Below are 16,526 nucleotides of genomic sequence, written 5' to 3' on the forward strand. Positions count from 1 at the left end.
CACTGGGATAACAATGTGAGCTACCATGTCAGGGTTCTTAAGAGCCTGCTGGAGACCAATAGCCAGTCCTCATTCTTATACAGGAAGCAGTCTGCTGACTGAGCTATCTTCCAAGCCCTAGAATTCCCTATTTTAAGTAAATCGTTTACAGTTCTCTTGGTGTTTTCCTTAACAGTAGGCAAAGGAAATATAAGATCTCTCTCTCTCCATTTTATGAACATATATAGACACACGCTTTCCAGCAATATCTAGGTAGCTTTCACTGCTTTTATGCACTATATTATAAAGTTGTGTATGGGCACCCATTACACTTAAATGGCGATAGTTTCCGGTGCTCATCAGCATCAGTTCCCTTCATCTACTGTCATGTGCTAAACAGTTTAAAAATCCATTAAAAATATAGTGACTCTTAAGCCTATTATAATTTAGTTCATTCCTGCACAATTTAGTTAGAGGAGAACAGATGTTCATTTGCACATCTGGAAATGACTTTTAATTGTGCTTCTCTCAAGTGAGAAAGGGAAAACTCTACCTGCTTGCATTGCAATGCTTGGATTTCTAACCAAGAGAACATTTTCGCTCTATGCATCATTTCACCTATGGTCACTTTACACACCTACACTTTTTACATGTTTTAGTTGTTCAACTTTGATTTTAAGTAGGTTTTAAAGGTAAGTTATAAGAAAAATTACCAATTTTTTCATATCTAAGGTAAAAAAAACAAGCTTTACGGGCTAATATCAATTCTAAAAACCATTATACTCATATGGAAAGATTTGCATGTAGAAAATTAAAACCAATTCTAGATATGAGGTAATATAAGAGCTTACAGTTCATTGAAAATCTATCTCTTTGCTTAATCAGCCCAGGGTTTGACTCAGTCATATCAAACTACTGATTACTAAAATCGATTACTGACTTCTGGTAACAAATACAGTTTCCTAATTAAGCATGTTGGCACAAAACTATGTCAATATAAAAATGTTATCATTCTACAAATATGACCTGATTATAACTGTCTCATCTGTCAAAATTACCAATCATGTTTTGTTTCTAAACCATCAGGATTCACTTCCTGACAAGTGAAGATGTTTTAGAAATAGTCAGATCACACATCAATAAGGGTTTTCAATGCACCAACCTCTCTGAATGTCAGGTTCCCTGAATAGATCAGCTAAAATTGTACATTGATTAAAAAGAACTCTCTGCGGTGAATATTTATGAATGAGCTGCAGGAATGAAAAGAAGCATGGTTAAGGTAGAAAACCATAGAACGTGCCAAGGAATACGCACATAATGTTCAGAGTTACAGTATGAGCAGAAAACTCACACTTCCCTGAGAAAGCGATAATCCATGAGGAATGTAACTAAGCTATTTTAGCATTGGAGGTGCCTTGAGTTCATGAGCCCCTGGCCCCAATATGCAATACTACAAAACAAAACAAGCAAACAAAAATCTTCTCAAAGAGCAATTTACCATATGTCAAGTAGAGTAGGATAAAGCCACTTTTAACCTTAAATTTAACACAGTATATGTTTATATATTCTCTTTTGAAGAAAATACAGATTATTAATTCACAAGTAAAGAAGCTTGTTCTGTAATCGTTAGCAATGTGATCTTCTGTGCCCAGGCGTACATATTTCAGGAAGATGCCCAGGTGAAGGCAAAGTGAAAAAGCTTATTATCGTTCCTAAGGTAGTGTCTGCTTGATTGTTATTCTGGTATGTCCAATGGACTGAGCCAACCTACCTCAGTCTATGCTGTTGACTATGCATTTGCCACGAAACCCTAAGCATGGAGGCTAGAATACCAGCACGAGTGTGGTCAGCAGTGACATGGCTTTAGAGACGTAATGTTGTGGGGTCTGAAGAGACAGATGACTTGAGATGCTTAGAGCTAGAGCAGCATGGCCCCCACTGGCTGGACCAGCATCTCCCCTTGCTAGCATGTCGTCCTCAGAGCCATGGACCAAAATCAAGTTTATACTCCTCAAACTTGTTTAGATGTTCACATAAGACCATCACTTCTATCAAAAATCTCTTCAATAGTGAAGTTGGCAGTAAAGGTTAAGAAAAATCTAAAAATATTTCAGGTGCCCCTTGGCCCCTTACAGACATTGGTTTCTTGTCATCAAGAGAAAAGGAATGTGGAACAACTGGTCGGCCTCAAGGTGTTTTGGAAGACAGGGTTGTGTCATGGTTCAGTAGTGGTAGAGTATTGATGGGTTCAGCAAACAATTTCACTTGAAGCTAATCACTGCACTCCAGAGTCTCCATGAATTAATCTCTCTAAAAATTAGTAATAATCACATGTTATGATTCATGCCACAAACATGCCAAGGACCATAATGCATGCAAAGCAATTCAGTGAATTAGACTATCTAAAGAATCAGACTTGGTGGACTTTCCCCCACTAATTCCCAGTAAAAAGGTCAATTTAAAAAGTGTATTCTAGTATGAAACAGAAACAAACTCAGGGCAAGGCAAGATGTCTCACAAGACGGTTCAAGAACAGATGTGTCAGGGCCTTGGTGGCATGCAGACCGACAACACATCTGAACAGACAAACAAGAATAACTTTGAAAAGTTCTTAAAGTTTTGTGTTTGTTTTTTGTTTTTAGAAAAAATGTTTGGCCTTAAAGAAACAAAACAAAACAAACAAACAAGCAAACAAACAAAAACATACAAACACAAAAAAACAAAGTGAACTTAGGCTGAGGTGTTATCTAGATTTTCACAATGAAGATTATAGAGCTGTACACAATTCATTTTTGTTTCACTATATAATATATGAGGTTACTTATTAAATGAATGCAACACTATGTTTTTAAAAAAACATCAAATAGCACTAGTTATTTAATGATAATTTAAGGACTAAACCCATAAGAGAAAATGTAACAACTGCACATCAACCCTTCCTTTACTTGAAAATGACTTATAATCAGAGAATATAATTCTGTGTTCTTAATATTAGATTCAACGAAAACATTTAAAAATGGCTATCACATTTATAATCGTATTTTGGCTACTTGAAAATACAGTAGGTATTCATCTACTGAAGGAAGAAAAATGTTGCAGTTACACTTATGGAGAAATCTGAAAACCCAGCTCAGGCTACAACCAGCTTATTAGTGTCTTAAGATTTACTTTATGAACAACTGACAAAATAGTACCATTAAAATTTTTGAATAAAATGGATGGCCTTTTACTTTAGCGCATTCTTTCTTCAGTGCAAGGAGAATTGATGTCTTGACATGCGTTTCTTATCTACTTTCACTACGCCAATCCCAAATCCTCTTGCCTGTAACTAATCTTTTATGACTGAGGTCACTGAGGTGGTGCCAAAACTCAATAATGCCATTCAATCTACTGTAGCAATGCGCTTATCTCATTACTGGAATGTAGACCATTTAGACCAATGCACTTCATGGAAATGATGAAATGTTCACCTAAAATGCCCTATTATTCATATCTCTCACCCACTAAAATTATAGATAAAAAACGGTCCACATGTGCATTCCAATAAAGAATAAAGTTAGCACTTAATTACTTAATGTCTCTTTTAATTGGGGAAAAAGAATGTTATGTACCTCTTGTATGATCTAAAAAAACTTCCTTTCATACTAAAATGGGTAAAGAGCAATCTTTTAAATGAACAGTTAGAAGTGGGTTTTATTTCTCTGAAGTTTCTACATCGTGAAAATTGAATTGGACTTAGACTGTTCAAAAGAATGAACAAATAATGAAGCATTTATGAGCTATTAGTCTCAAATAATATAAATGCAAAATATACAGAAATATTTTCCTTTTCAAATTGATAGTATTTCTAGAAACTTTAAAAATGTTAATAATGATAGTTGGTGATTGTTCCTAAAAGCCTACACAATAGCTGTACTCAGCTAACAGCTCCCTGGCACAGTAAATGAAAGTAAATGTTTAACTACTGCACTGAGGTATATAATTTAAATTACTCTCAATGCTTACTTATTTCTACCACAAAGAAAATATTTGCTAATAGTCAAGTATGCAATTATTCATCTTCTGAACTTATATCCTAATGTATCTATCTCTGAGCACTAAGACTTCTAACTTTGAATCCACTTATGTTGCTATGGTTTCTATTTAACAGTAACAAGAAAAATCTTTACAACTGTCAGTCAGAATATTTCTCAGTAAATTTTAGAGAAATAGTCTACCATTTTCAGATACCTAGTAAAATTATTATAATAAAAATAGAGCAAGAGTTGATATTAGGAAAACAAAAAATTAAAGCATTTTTAGAGCTAACTGGACAATGTGATGTTCTTTTCTCTGTATTTGGTTAATGGAAGCAAATTTAATGATCCATTTTAACAAAAATGTGACATATCCAACTACATCAATTTCTTATTATTAGAGAAGAGTGTTACATCAAATAGTATTTCGGCCATGAACTTTCAGACAAAGAGGATTGATCCAGATACATTTCTAGAAACTTCTAATTTCCATGAATTTTAGTGTTGACTGATGACCATTTCATATACTCCAGCCTTTTACTCAGTCAATAGCAATGTGTAAATAATGCCATCAAGCACAATGCAAAACTACAAACAAAATTGTCTCTCTATATGTACACACATATAAATTAATCCAAAAGTACTCATAACACCTTTAACATTTTTTAAATTTCAGCTTCTTGGACAATGCAAATGAACAATGTGTTATAATATGTCAAGAGGAAATTGGTATGTTTGTGATAAGCATACCGATTAAGATATTTATAATTCATATTTCTACTAACTGACATAACAAACAGAAAATACAAGTTTAACTAAGATCAAATTTAAGCATTAGATAGATTACTATAACACAGGGGGTGAGACCATAGGTGAGGGGGGTGGTGATAACAAGGATTTCCTTAAGACAGTAAAGACACGGAGATTCCATTCCCTTAACTTTAAAGTGCTTTTCAAACTAAGTGCTTTTAATGTCTTAAGATATTGCTTAAGATCATTTACAAAATCTAGAATTGGTGCCACCAGATAAAGAGACTATTTCATTGCAACTTGTGAGTGTAATTCAAAAAGCCTTATCCTACGAAATTACATAACGGCTCCCATGACAGAATTCAGGTGCAGAAACATCAAAATGAAAAAAACTGTTCTGAAAAGTGTATGTGTCTTTGAGCTTCTCACCTTCTTTCAGGAAATCTCATCCTTTATCTTACAGGAAAGCAATTAAACGTAATTGTATCATCACTCAGACATGTTTGCATACCAAACATTTCCACGAAAATCTTTGTTAAAAGCTTCAAGGTATCACATAATCTTTTAAAATTAGGTAACAAATATTAACAACAACAAATACCAAACACAAGACAGTTTTACACAAAGACCCCACTTAAGTCACTAATTTTAAACTTAATTTTAGGCACCAAACTTCTAGTAAACTACTACTTACTGTTAACAGCGCGTTACTTACAGAGATGGACAGTCTTATGAATTCATGTGTTGTTTGTCCCGACGGGTTTTGTAAAATCTCTCCATAGTTTATACTGCTCAGTGAGACGGGAACACCCCTACTCTGGTGTGCTGAAGGAAGAAAAAAAAGTCCTTACATCTTCTTTTTCAGATTGTTCTTACTCTATCGTGGCTTGGGTGGCAACAGGCAAAGACTCCACAGTGACAATATGAAAAAAAAAACTGAAGACTTATTTCATATTTACTGTATAAAGTCATTTTTTGACATGCCTATACAACTGGTTGTGGCGGCTTTCAAACATGATTTCTAATAATAAAAAAAAAAAAAATCGCTCCAGGTTCTTTGAGAGAAAGCTCGCCTCTGGGAAGTTGATTTTGGCACTTAGCCAAAATCATGTGCAAAGGGGCCTCATTAGGGATTCATGGCAGCCTGCAGCACTCTCAAAAAATGTGACCCAACAGGCTAAATCAGCCACTAAAATTAAAAAGTAAGAGACAAAGACAACTTACTTACTATTCCTTGCAAAACAGCATTAAACTTTTTGCTTTTCTTTTAGGTAATCAGACCCATGTTAGTCTAATGCAATGTCTCCTGCTCTCTATGTTCATACAATTTATCTTTAAAACTTGTCAATTTCCCTCCTAAAAACCATTTTATTTTTCTGTGTCAGCTTGCAAAGATTTCTCTCTGTAATCAGACCATATCTACTGCGACCGGTTCAACAACAGAAAACCAAAACATCGAAAGACCTACTAGACACTCCTGATAGAAGTTTTAAATCAACTCACAAAATAAGTAAACAATCTTCAGTACATTTCGTCTTCCACAGGAGCAAGTACGCACCCTATAAACTCGCGTCACTTGTATGGGCCAATTTTACTAGCAAAGTTTGCCCCCCCCTCCCCCGCCCCAAAGTAGATCTGACCCCAGAGCCTTACCTAGTTGTCTTCTGGCTTTTCTGTAGATCAAAAAGTTTCCTGCCTAAGCACACAGATTTTCTTCCACACACCATAGAGGCCCTTTTATGAATTCCACACTGTAACAGGATGCTTTCCACACCAGTTGAGAGCCTAGTGCGTCAGCTCTTGAGATAAAAATGCATGGCTAACACACAATTAGTGGGAGAGATTGTCTCCGGGACAATTTATCTTATAACGAAAGCAGCAGAAACACAGCTATTTTTTCTTTTTCTTTCTTTCTTTCTTTCTTTCTTTCTTTCTTTCTTTCTTTCTTTCTTTCTTTCTTTCTTTCTTTCTCTCTTTCTCTCTTTCTTTTTTTAATAGCAAAGAGGGTGCGGTCAGATGTTAGGATTTTGCCTGAGAAAAGGACCCTACAGAGCTCTAGGACCCACTAAATACTAGCAGAGCAGGCTGGGAAAGGAGCCAACGGAAGGACTTTGTTTGACCCAGCTGCCAATCTCCCCCGAAGCCGTGCGCCAGACTAAACACTCACACTATTTTAACTCAAATCAGGCTACAGCAGCTGTTTGCTTTCCGGCTCTGAGCTCAGCACCCACATGGCCTGTGTAGTTCACCCGCAAGCTCTGCGAGCTGCCTTGCTGAAATCTGTTCCGGGGTGGGATTTATCAGTGGATAGAAAAATTTTAACCCTGTGCCTCATGGTTAACATGGATTGTTTGTTCCTCAGCTTTTTCATCTGGTCACTGGAATGTGATGATTTTATAATCTTTGAAAATAGGAGTGATAGTTTTACGTCTAAGGAGAGAGTTGGGATTTGAAAGTAAGATTCCAAATTTTCTTTTAAAGTTTTCTAATGCGTTGAAATTAAAGGAAAAATGAACCAAAACCGGTGTGCTGTGCTATATCTTTAGGAAGAAGGCTAATGCCCATTTGTTCCTACCCAGTACCTTCCACCGTCGAAGATGGCGAGCTGGGATTATACCAGAACTTAATAACATCTCCTCAGTGGCTGTCTCCACTTCTAGAAAGTTTTCAGAAGCCAGGATGAAGTAAAGTGCAGAGAACGTTGTTTCTTTACAAGCAAAGGCGCAAGGAACCAAAGGCACAACGCAACCCAGTTCCCTTTCCCCAAGTTTCTAATGTTATTTACTTATTAATCAAAGGGTTGAAATCTCATCATGGTTGTCAGAGATTAAAATGAAGAAACCAGAGGGAGCGCAGTATTACAATTATCAAAATTAGGAGGAAGGGATTGGATAATTAAAATCAACTGTCTAAGAAATAGATGCCAATCTCCGGACATGTGGAGAACATTAGTAAGTCCGTCATTGTGTGGAGACGAAGAAGCTGCAAGGAGAGCAAGTTCATAGACAATAACTGAATATTTTTACTCCGACTAGACTGTGAAACCCTGAGGAGGAAAGCCAGCATGCTTTGTGTGTTGACCTTTCATTGTTAAATCTAGAAGAAATAACTAATATTTAAAATAATGATCTTTAATCTGACTGTGATGAGGAGCGATGATACATACTGCAAGAGGGCCCATGATTTTTTTCAGTAAGTTGTTTATTTAGCTTTGAGGTTCTGAATATTTTTTCTATTATTGAATCCAGCCAGTTGTTTTATGATTTGTTATATGCGTGTTGTGTGCACACAGGTGCATGTTCATTTGTATGTGCACCTGTGTGTATATGTAGTTGGAGGTTAGAGGTGAATATTGGGTATCTTCTTGAATTACTCTCCACCTGATTTTTAAAGAGAATATCTCACTGCTTCTGGAAGGTCACAGATTCTGGTAGACCAGTTAGCTGGCAAATGGCAGGGATCATATTGTCTTTACCTTCCCAGTAATTTAACCGAGCTTAGCTTTGCATGTGGGTGCCGGCATATGAGCTCCTGTTCTCATGATTGCATGTGGCAAACACTCTGCTGAATGAGTGATGTTCTCAGCACAAAATTATGTAAAATTTATTTTTATAAACAATGTTATTTTCTCATATAAGTTGTGGCAAACATCCTGATAGTCAATGAACTATCAGATCTTTTTGAGTATACTTACACCAAAAGAGCCAGTTACTAAGAATGTATGCCATGATGACATTGTAAACCAAATGAGTTCCTCGTACCCAAATCTATCATTGCTTATGAGAAACTATGATTGCTATCTTTCTCGTAACTATATTCCTTTTTACTTCCAAAAGTTCTTTGAGTTGTATAATCTTTGGGTATGGTTAATATTGTTGTCTGATGGATTCAAGTTTACAAAATTATTTTGTAATAAAGTTTAAACTACATCTGATAATTCAAAGAATTATTATATGAAATAATCTATTAATTATTTCCACAAAAAATTTACTACTTAAGACATAATATACAGTTCTTAAAATAGAGTTTTCTGCTTTTTGCCTAAGGTGGTAGATGTAAATCCATACAGACACATAGACATATGTAAAACTATTGACCAGAAGATATTTATTCTAATAATCAGACTGACTTTTGTAAAAGCTACACACTCTCAGGATGGCCATTTCACTATTCCATTTTCTACTTTGTGAAGAATTCTTGAAAGTGATAAACTCTGTCACATATTTTATACCTTCCAAAGAATTATAAACAATCTAATAGTGCATAGGAATAACAGATAATACCTACAACCAAGTACTCACAATTAAGTTGAATTACTTATACTCTTCAATAAAAATCATCAGCCCTAATGAAAGGTTTCACAGACAGAACAATATTATAAGCATTTTACTTAAGTCCTTTAGAAGAAGAATAAAAGCAGGAGGCAATTGATAACCCATTCAATGCTGCAAGAAGTACTTTAGTGCAAAAACTGAGAAGACTATTAAAAGGGAAGAAATGTATAAACCCATATATTTTAAGAAGGAAAAACAAAAATCCTCAATAAACATTTACAAGTCAAACCTACCAATTTATGATGTAAGTATAGAGAAATAACAAGCAGTGTTTTCAGGCTTATTCAACATTTAAAGATCAATTATTGGAAACTGCCATATCAACTCACTAAAGAAGAAAATCATATGGAATATCAACTAATCCCAAAGACAAAGCATTTGTCAAAACCAATGCTCAGTCATGCTAAAAACTGAACAAACAAGAAATAAAGGAGACTCTGGTCTAACTCCTGTCTAGTTTATGATGAATGTCTATAAAAATCAATTGTTAATCACCTCAAGGGTGAAAACATACAGTTGCTCCCATATAAATATAGCCAGTGCAATAAGACAAGAAAAGTAGTTAAAATAAATATTTCAAAGGTTCATAAACCCATATGTAGTCATGGATTATTGACTGTCTTCACAGAAAATACAATGGAGAAAGTATAACACGCTTTCTGTACACACAGTTGACACACAAAAGCCAATTGACTTTCACTTTATCAGCCATGAAGCCTTAAAGTTTCAAATTCCAAAAATGCTATTTTCTATTATATTAAAAACAATATATTTGAATTTAAAAAGAATATGGAAAACTATGAAATATCGATACAGATTATTTTTTAAAAGACAAATAAGGATGTGTTTTTTCACTTCTGCTTAGCAGGTCTTAAACAAGCATATCTTGGTAGCAATGAGCACATCTGGATGGAAATGTTAGTTTCTAACACATCCCTCCAACAAAAGGACCCTAAGGGTAATGGAGATTAATTCACGGACTTGACAGGAATCTATGGGATGGGCCTGGGTCATTTGTGTGTGTGTGTGTGTGTGACAAAGAATAAAGAGCACTGGAAATAAAACAGAACAATGTACTGCCAGTCAATTTCAAAGGATACAGACAACACTTAAGGTATTCCAGACATGAAAGCTGGAACAAGTTCACCACACAGGTAAATAATACTGAATTATTAAAAAAAAAATAAGTACTTTCCAGACTATTTTGTGCACATAAATGGCTTTTACAAATACCCAGAGAGTCTGCAAGTATCTTCCACAAGAATTCAAAGTTCTATATGTATACCTTGTATTCTGGGGCTGGAGCATGGCTTCCCACTCTTTATCAGCTGGTTTCTTTCCAAAGAGGAAATAATGGAAGTAGAAGAAAGAACTGAATACTGTTACAGGTATTCTTTGCCCAAGTGAAAAACTCCAATGTGCACATGCAAAAGTATCAGGAAATTTCTAACAAAGGGATATTTTACTGAGCAACTTATCAGTAAACCTCAGACTGACCAAGGGAGACATAAATCAAATCTGAGAAATTACTAGAACCAAGTACAGCTTAGAGGCATAACTACTAATTGAAATATATCTTTTTATTTTTGCCTGAAAAAGATATTTATTTGGTTTGGGGCTCTGGTACACGAAATATCTTTTAACACAAAAGAAAAAAAGAGTTTTGAGATAGGAAATTGTGTGCGTTTTCCATATATGTACATTATAGACCATTGAACTCATTATGTAGTCTTCCCTCCTTCAGTTTTAATATTGAAAATATTATCTATGTATTATTGCATACCCTAACTTCAATAAAATGTGGTTACCTCACAAAATAATATACAATGTTCAATCATTTCACTAATTTCTTGCCTAATATATAACTAAACCATTATCTTTCTACAAATTCTATAGAGATAGTTTTTTCATAGTCTCTCACTATTATCTTTTAGCATCTCCCACTTTAAAGTAACTATTTTATATTTTATATATTTTATGTCATTATAATAGACTCGATGAAATGGGAAATATATCTCAGATGATATCCTAGAACAAGAACGGCAGTAAAAAAGTATTAAAGAGTCTTAAAGTATGGGCTAATAACTTATTAGGACATTTCCATTAATTGTAATCAATATGTCATGTTAATATCACAGAAATTAGATGTGGGAAAACCAGTATAGAAAACCACCACAACAAATCAAAATACAGAGATGTGGAGCTCTGTCCCAACAAATATATCTATAAAACATTCCTTCATCTAAGGCTGAGGAAACATCTTGGAATAATGGGCAGAAAGATTGCTTACACAGCCCAGCCCCTGGGTTAGAGAGTTATGCCAGCCATGTCCTGTAACAGGTAGGGACTGAGGGATGCTGGGAAAACCTGGAGTTCAGGTCCTGTTTGGTTAAACAGGCACCTCAGACACTTCCTGGGTTTGAATCCCAACACTAAAGACTAATTAAACTATTAGACTAAAGGCTAATTTATGCATTAATGCTAAAGGCATACAGTCAAAACAGAAAATGAAGCCAAGGAAAAATCTGAAACAACACATATATTTAAAACAATTTGAAAACTAAAATATTTAAGATGAAAACCTAATAGATGTCATGGAAGCCGAGGAAATAGCTGTATTACTTTGGTTCACATTTCTCAGAAATTACTTTCTAGGTCTTAATCCTTAAGAAAATATTTTTTACGTACAAAGGAAGCACGGGGATTATCATTTATTTTTCTGAAACATTTTAAAGCAGATATTTTAATGAACTTTCAATTTTAGTGCTTTTAGAATAATTACAAAGTTTGTAGAAGATGGAGTTATTTGTAGGACTTATTATTTTATTTTTGAGATTATAAGAGCCTGAGAGTCTCTTCACTATATAATCCAGACCTCTCTCTCTCTCTCTCTCTCTCTCTCTCTCTCTCTCTCTCTCTCTCTCCTTCCTCTCACTGCGTGCACATGCTATTTCTTTTATCCTCCCTCCTTATGGCTCCCTGTCTTCATGGCGACTTTCCTTGCCTGGTTCTTTGGGCTTGATAGACCTACACAAGAGCTCCAACAAACCTGAATTTATAGTTTAATTTAGTTTGAATTCACTCATTTCATCATCAGAGAATACTTATCATTTAGTTCAGTGCAAGGCTTGATAACCTCTGCATCCACAATGTAGGCCCCTACTATAGGACACTCTAGACTCCTCTTTATAAAACTCCACAGGGCCTATCCACTTCATTCAGGAAAACAAAACCACATCTTCCCTATAATCTGGCCTGTGGTGAACCACCTATTCTTCCTACTAAATGCAGTCACAGGAGAGCTCAAGGTAATACAGTACTTTACAAGGAGAATACTGAGACAGGTAGGCAAAGGTGGAGTACAAATACATGCTGCAAAAGAAAAGTTCTCAAATGAAAATAGGCCAGAAAAAGACTAATAGTCTTAGGGAAAGGATTTATTGATGGAAACACTTAGCCATTTTCACCTGGTCAGACCACACACCACAGCATTCTCATCCCTGAAACAATCTCATTAGATTTCACATTTACAACCTGTGGAACAAAAGGGCCTATTTCAGTTCTGAAGGGTCCACTCTGTAACTTACAAGCCCTGCGTTAACTACAATGCTTGATTTAGTGACAGGATTTTAAGTTTAAAAATCTTAACTTTTCTTGAATTACATAAGCCTTTGGGGGCAATAGTCTGAAATATAATGAATGTCCATTTCCAAGGTAAGCTAGAATGGTGCAAAGCTGACCTGCCACACAGAAAGGAAGATGACAGATGAGGTAACCTTCAGCCGCCCTCCTGGAGAATGTGTGGCATCTCCAGAAGCCTAAGCATCACTGTGATTCAGTATAAGAAATATGTACTGTTATCAGGGACAACAGAGATGGCGCAAAGCGTGCTGTGTCATGCAAAATAATTTTTTTTTAAGAAAGAAAGTTTTAATCCAAGAGAGGAAAAAAAATGTTATCGACAAAATTTGGAGTTGGCTGAAATAATCTGTTTAGAACAATTTGGAAGGTAAGGTTAGGAATATGCAGTGGTAAATATGGACACAGTCCTCAATACGACAAAAAAAAAAGACATTTAACAAATTTACGTCAACTTTCTGCATTATTCTAAGCACTGTTTCCCAAAATAATTTGTCAGAGGAATTGTCTCAGTCAGCCCAGGGACTCCAGTACCCTCCCTGGGCTCTCCTAATTCATGGAAACACCACAATTCTACTGTCTATAGACATTCCTAAGTCTTTATATCAAACTTCTCGAAGGTTGGGAGTTTCGAGCAAAATTACAATATCCTTAGGGAAGTTGATTTTGGCAGATCTTAAGCAGAATTTTAGTCTGGTAATCTGATTAAATTAATTCAAAGTAAATTGTAAAAGGCACTTATGACCTATACTTTCAAGAGTATTTGAGTACGTGATAATCTAATTTCTAGAGGATAAAGAGGAGATGTATTAAAATGGAAATATGAGTGGCCTTTATTTATACTCAAATTTATCTCTCTCCTTCTATCCTTCTCCCTATAAGGCTTTTCCTCTTTTCTTTCTTTCTGTCTTTCTCCCTTCCTCCCTGTTTCTCTCCTCACCCTCTTTCCTTTTCTGTCACTCTTTTATGTTATCTCTTTCTTATTATTTGGTAAGTAACATTCCCACACTCTATATTTGCATGGACACAGGCACTTCATCTTTAAATTGATCGCAGTGCAGGAATTTATAAAAACAATCATTTCTCAAAATGAATATAACTTCCAACCTCAGTAATATTTAAAGTATTAGTATATAATATTCTCCTTTTTGATGATTCTTCAAAATCTATAATAAGAATAAGGGATCAAAGGAAATTCAGTGTCATATTTTGGGGTGTTTGCTTTTGTCTGATAAATATAAACTTCATGTTAAAATAGTCTATAAAATGGTTTCACATATTATCATCTTTTAAACAAACAAAAAGAACAAGGTCTTGTTTTTAATTTTGTTAGTGGCATATCTTTATTTAAAATATGAACATTGTATTTGAATTTATCACAATTAACAGCTGCTTTAACACTTAATCTGCCATACACAATGACTATTTATTAAAATACCTTCCCAGACACAGTCATCTTCCATAAGTATCTGCTAATGCTACACATACATCAGTATTCAATGCAGTACATCAATAAGTATCAAAATATTATGACTAGTCATATATATTTAGATTTCATTAACAATTAAGAATAATACACCTCAGGTTTTATTTGAAATGAAAACATTTATATTTATTGTATATGTTTATATGCCAAGTTTAATTCTAAATATGTTGTGTTATAATATTTCATGTCATCTTCAAAAAAAATGTAAAAGTTGGGCATCTGCATAAACTCAATTTGATAAAGTTTGTACTCTGTATCCATGACTTTCATACCCACGGATCCAAACAGTTATGGACTGCAAGCTTAATCTTCAATGTAAGGTGTGAGCACCCCTGCCGCCCGCATGAGACTGATTGATGCTGTAAGATGGTCATTTGTGGGAGACATTCTGACGGGATTTTGATTAAGAAGGATGATAAACCAGCCGGTATACGTTGCCAAGAGGAGCCACCAAAATAGAGCTGCTACAAATCACACTAAGAGGTACTCTAGAGTAGAACTACTGATGTCGTAAGTCAAGCTCTCCTGCCTTGAGGACGGACCTCCTAGTAGCAAGTGTGAACCCAGGTGATGGAGGCATGTATGAAGTCCTAACTAGCAAAGCAAGGCATAGGGAATGCCAGCCACTTTGTACTCTACAAAACAAGGAGATGAAAGCCGATGGGCAGCTCGATCATCATGTAGGCTCCCTAGTGAGAGAAGTGGGGACTGGCTCTGATATGGACTCTGCTGCCTGCTTTTTGGTTGCTTTCCCCCTAGCCAGGCCACCTCGCTGGGCCATAGGAGAAGTGAATGCCTCAGTCCTGATGCAATTTGATATGCTGGGATGGGAGGGTAGGTGGGTGCTGGATGGGGGTTAATTTCAATGGGGAGTAGGAGAGGGGAATGAGGAAACAGGGAGAAAGGATGGGACGGCAGAGGAGAGGGTGGAGTGGCTATGACCACGATGCAATGTGAATAATTAATAAAAAGAAGGAAAATGCAGAATAGATTCTTTATTTGAATAAAGCTTTATGTCATTTAAGAATGTTGTCCTAGCCCAATAAAGTTTCATTCTTTTGTTATTGAATAATTGATTTAAGACTTTTTAATAACCATTGCTAAATACAATGGCAACTAACAGCATACATTGACTATTAATTCAATGGTTATAAAAACTGGGGCAGTATGAGAAAGCAATACCTTTCTAAATTTAAATATCTGCTTTTATTTTGTTTTATATACATGAATATATACCATTCCAGTTCTCCAATTTAACCTTAGTCTGGTAGAATTTTCAAGAAAATCTAATCTTGTGAGCAAATATATACTCAATATTTCCACAAAACAAATACACCAAAACTGTATTCACAAGACTTAATTTGACATAGTATTTCCTATTTAAAAAAAAAGATTCTTAAAGGATATGCTTTTTTTACTCCCTAAATATATACCATGGGAAATCTTCTAGTGAGCACATATTGTCCTCTTGGAATAATTACCTAATATTCTACATTATACTGTCTCTCAGGTCAGTTAACTATTCCTTAATGTCTTACCTTCTTCCCTAATTAATTTTCCAAACATTTGTATCTATTATCATATGCAGTTGGGGCCCTGATCTTAATCATTAGTCTACTTTTTAATTTTCCTAGAAATTCAATCTATGTCTAGTGTGTTTTATTGTATAGATATCATGTATTTATTCTCTGTACCCAGCAGAGATGTAATAGTGAGGATTTGGAAAGTGTATTTTATATCATCTACTTCTCATCTACTTCATACTGTACGCTTTGTGGGGATAAGAAAGTAGACTTGGAGCCAAAGGGCTGGATTTAAAGTACCCTGTGGGCCATAGTTAAGTATGTAAAATTTAATAAACTTAAGTTTCCAGTTATTTCAGCCAAACGTTTATGTCTGAGAAATGTTAGCTGACTGTCTTAAAAGTAAATTCTAGGCATTGGGGTGGGTGGTTAAGCAACGCATAACTCTGACTGTCCTAAGGGAAAATAAAACTTGCTGTGAGAGGGGGGTGGGGTCATGGACACATGGCAACACATCCTCCTTCTGCCTCTGCTTTCCCTCTGGCCAAAGACAGTGAGAGAACCGGAAGATGTGAGCATGTAACTGAGAAATAACACCACGGCTCAGGTCTCCTTGTGGCATTCAGCACTGATCTTATTTGATTTCTACTATTTCTTCCTGAAAAAATGATTCACTGGAGAGGAAAAGCTCATTACCCAGATTATTTCAAAGTGCCGAGTAAACCTAACGGAGTCACTTGCCTTTTGCGTGATGAACACATCCAGTATATTATGGGCCTTGTTTACAGGTCACTATGAT

The 16,526-nt window shown here is 35.4% G+C and overlaps 1 protein-coding gene across 12 annotated transcripts in view; it reads right to left on the minus strand.

Moving 5' to 3' along the window:
• Positions 1-16,526, minus strand: part of LOC311609153 (uncharacterized protein) — a 495,868-nt gene that overhangs the window by 228,454 nt on the left and 250,888 nt on the right. Inside the window, exons 1-2 of one of the 12 annotated variants that reach the window (XR_014783288.1) lie at positions 6,399-8,731; positions 5,440-5,570 (exon numbers count right to left, since the gene is read on the minus strand). The exons of 8 other annotated variants lie outside the window; for them this stretch is intronic. The gene's annotated coding sequence lies outside the window, so the exon portion shown is untranslated. Of the gene's footprint in view, positions 1-5,439; positions 5,571-6,398; positions 8,732-16,526 lie in introns of those variants that run through there. 3 more of the 12 variants (XR_014783289.1, XR_014783287.1, XM_084801970.1) reach the window with 3 other exon arrangements.

Source organism: Acomys minous (assembly GCF_964271855.1).
Source record: "Acomys minous genome assembly, chromosome: 11".
Taxonomy (NCBI): domain Eukaryota; kingdom Metazoa; phylum Chordata; class Mammalia; order Rodentia; family Muridae; genus Acomys; species Acomys minous.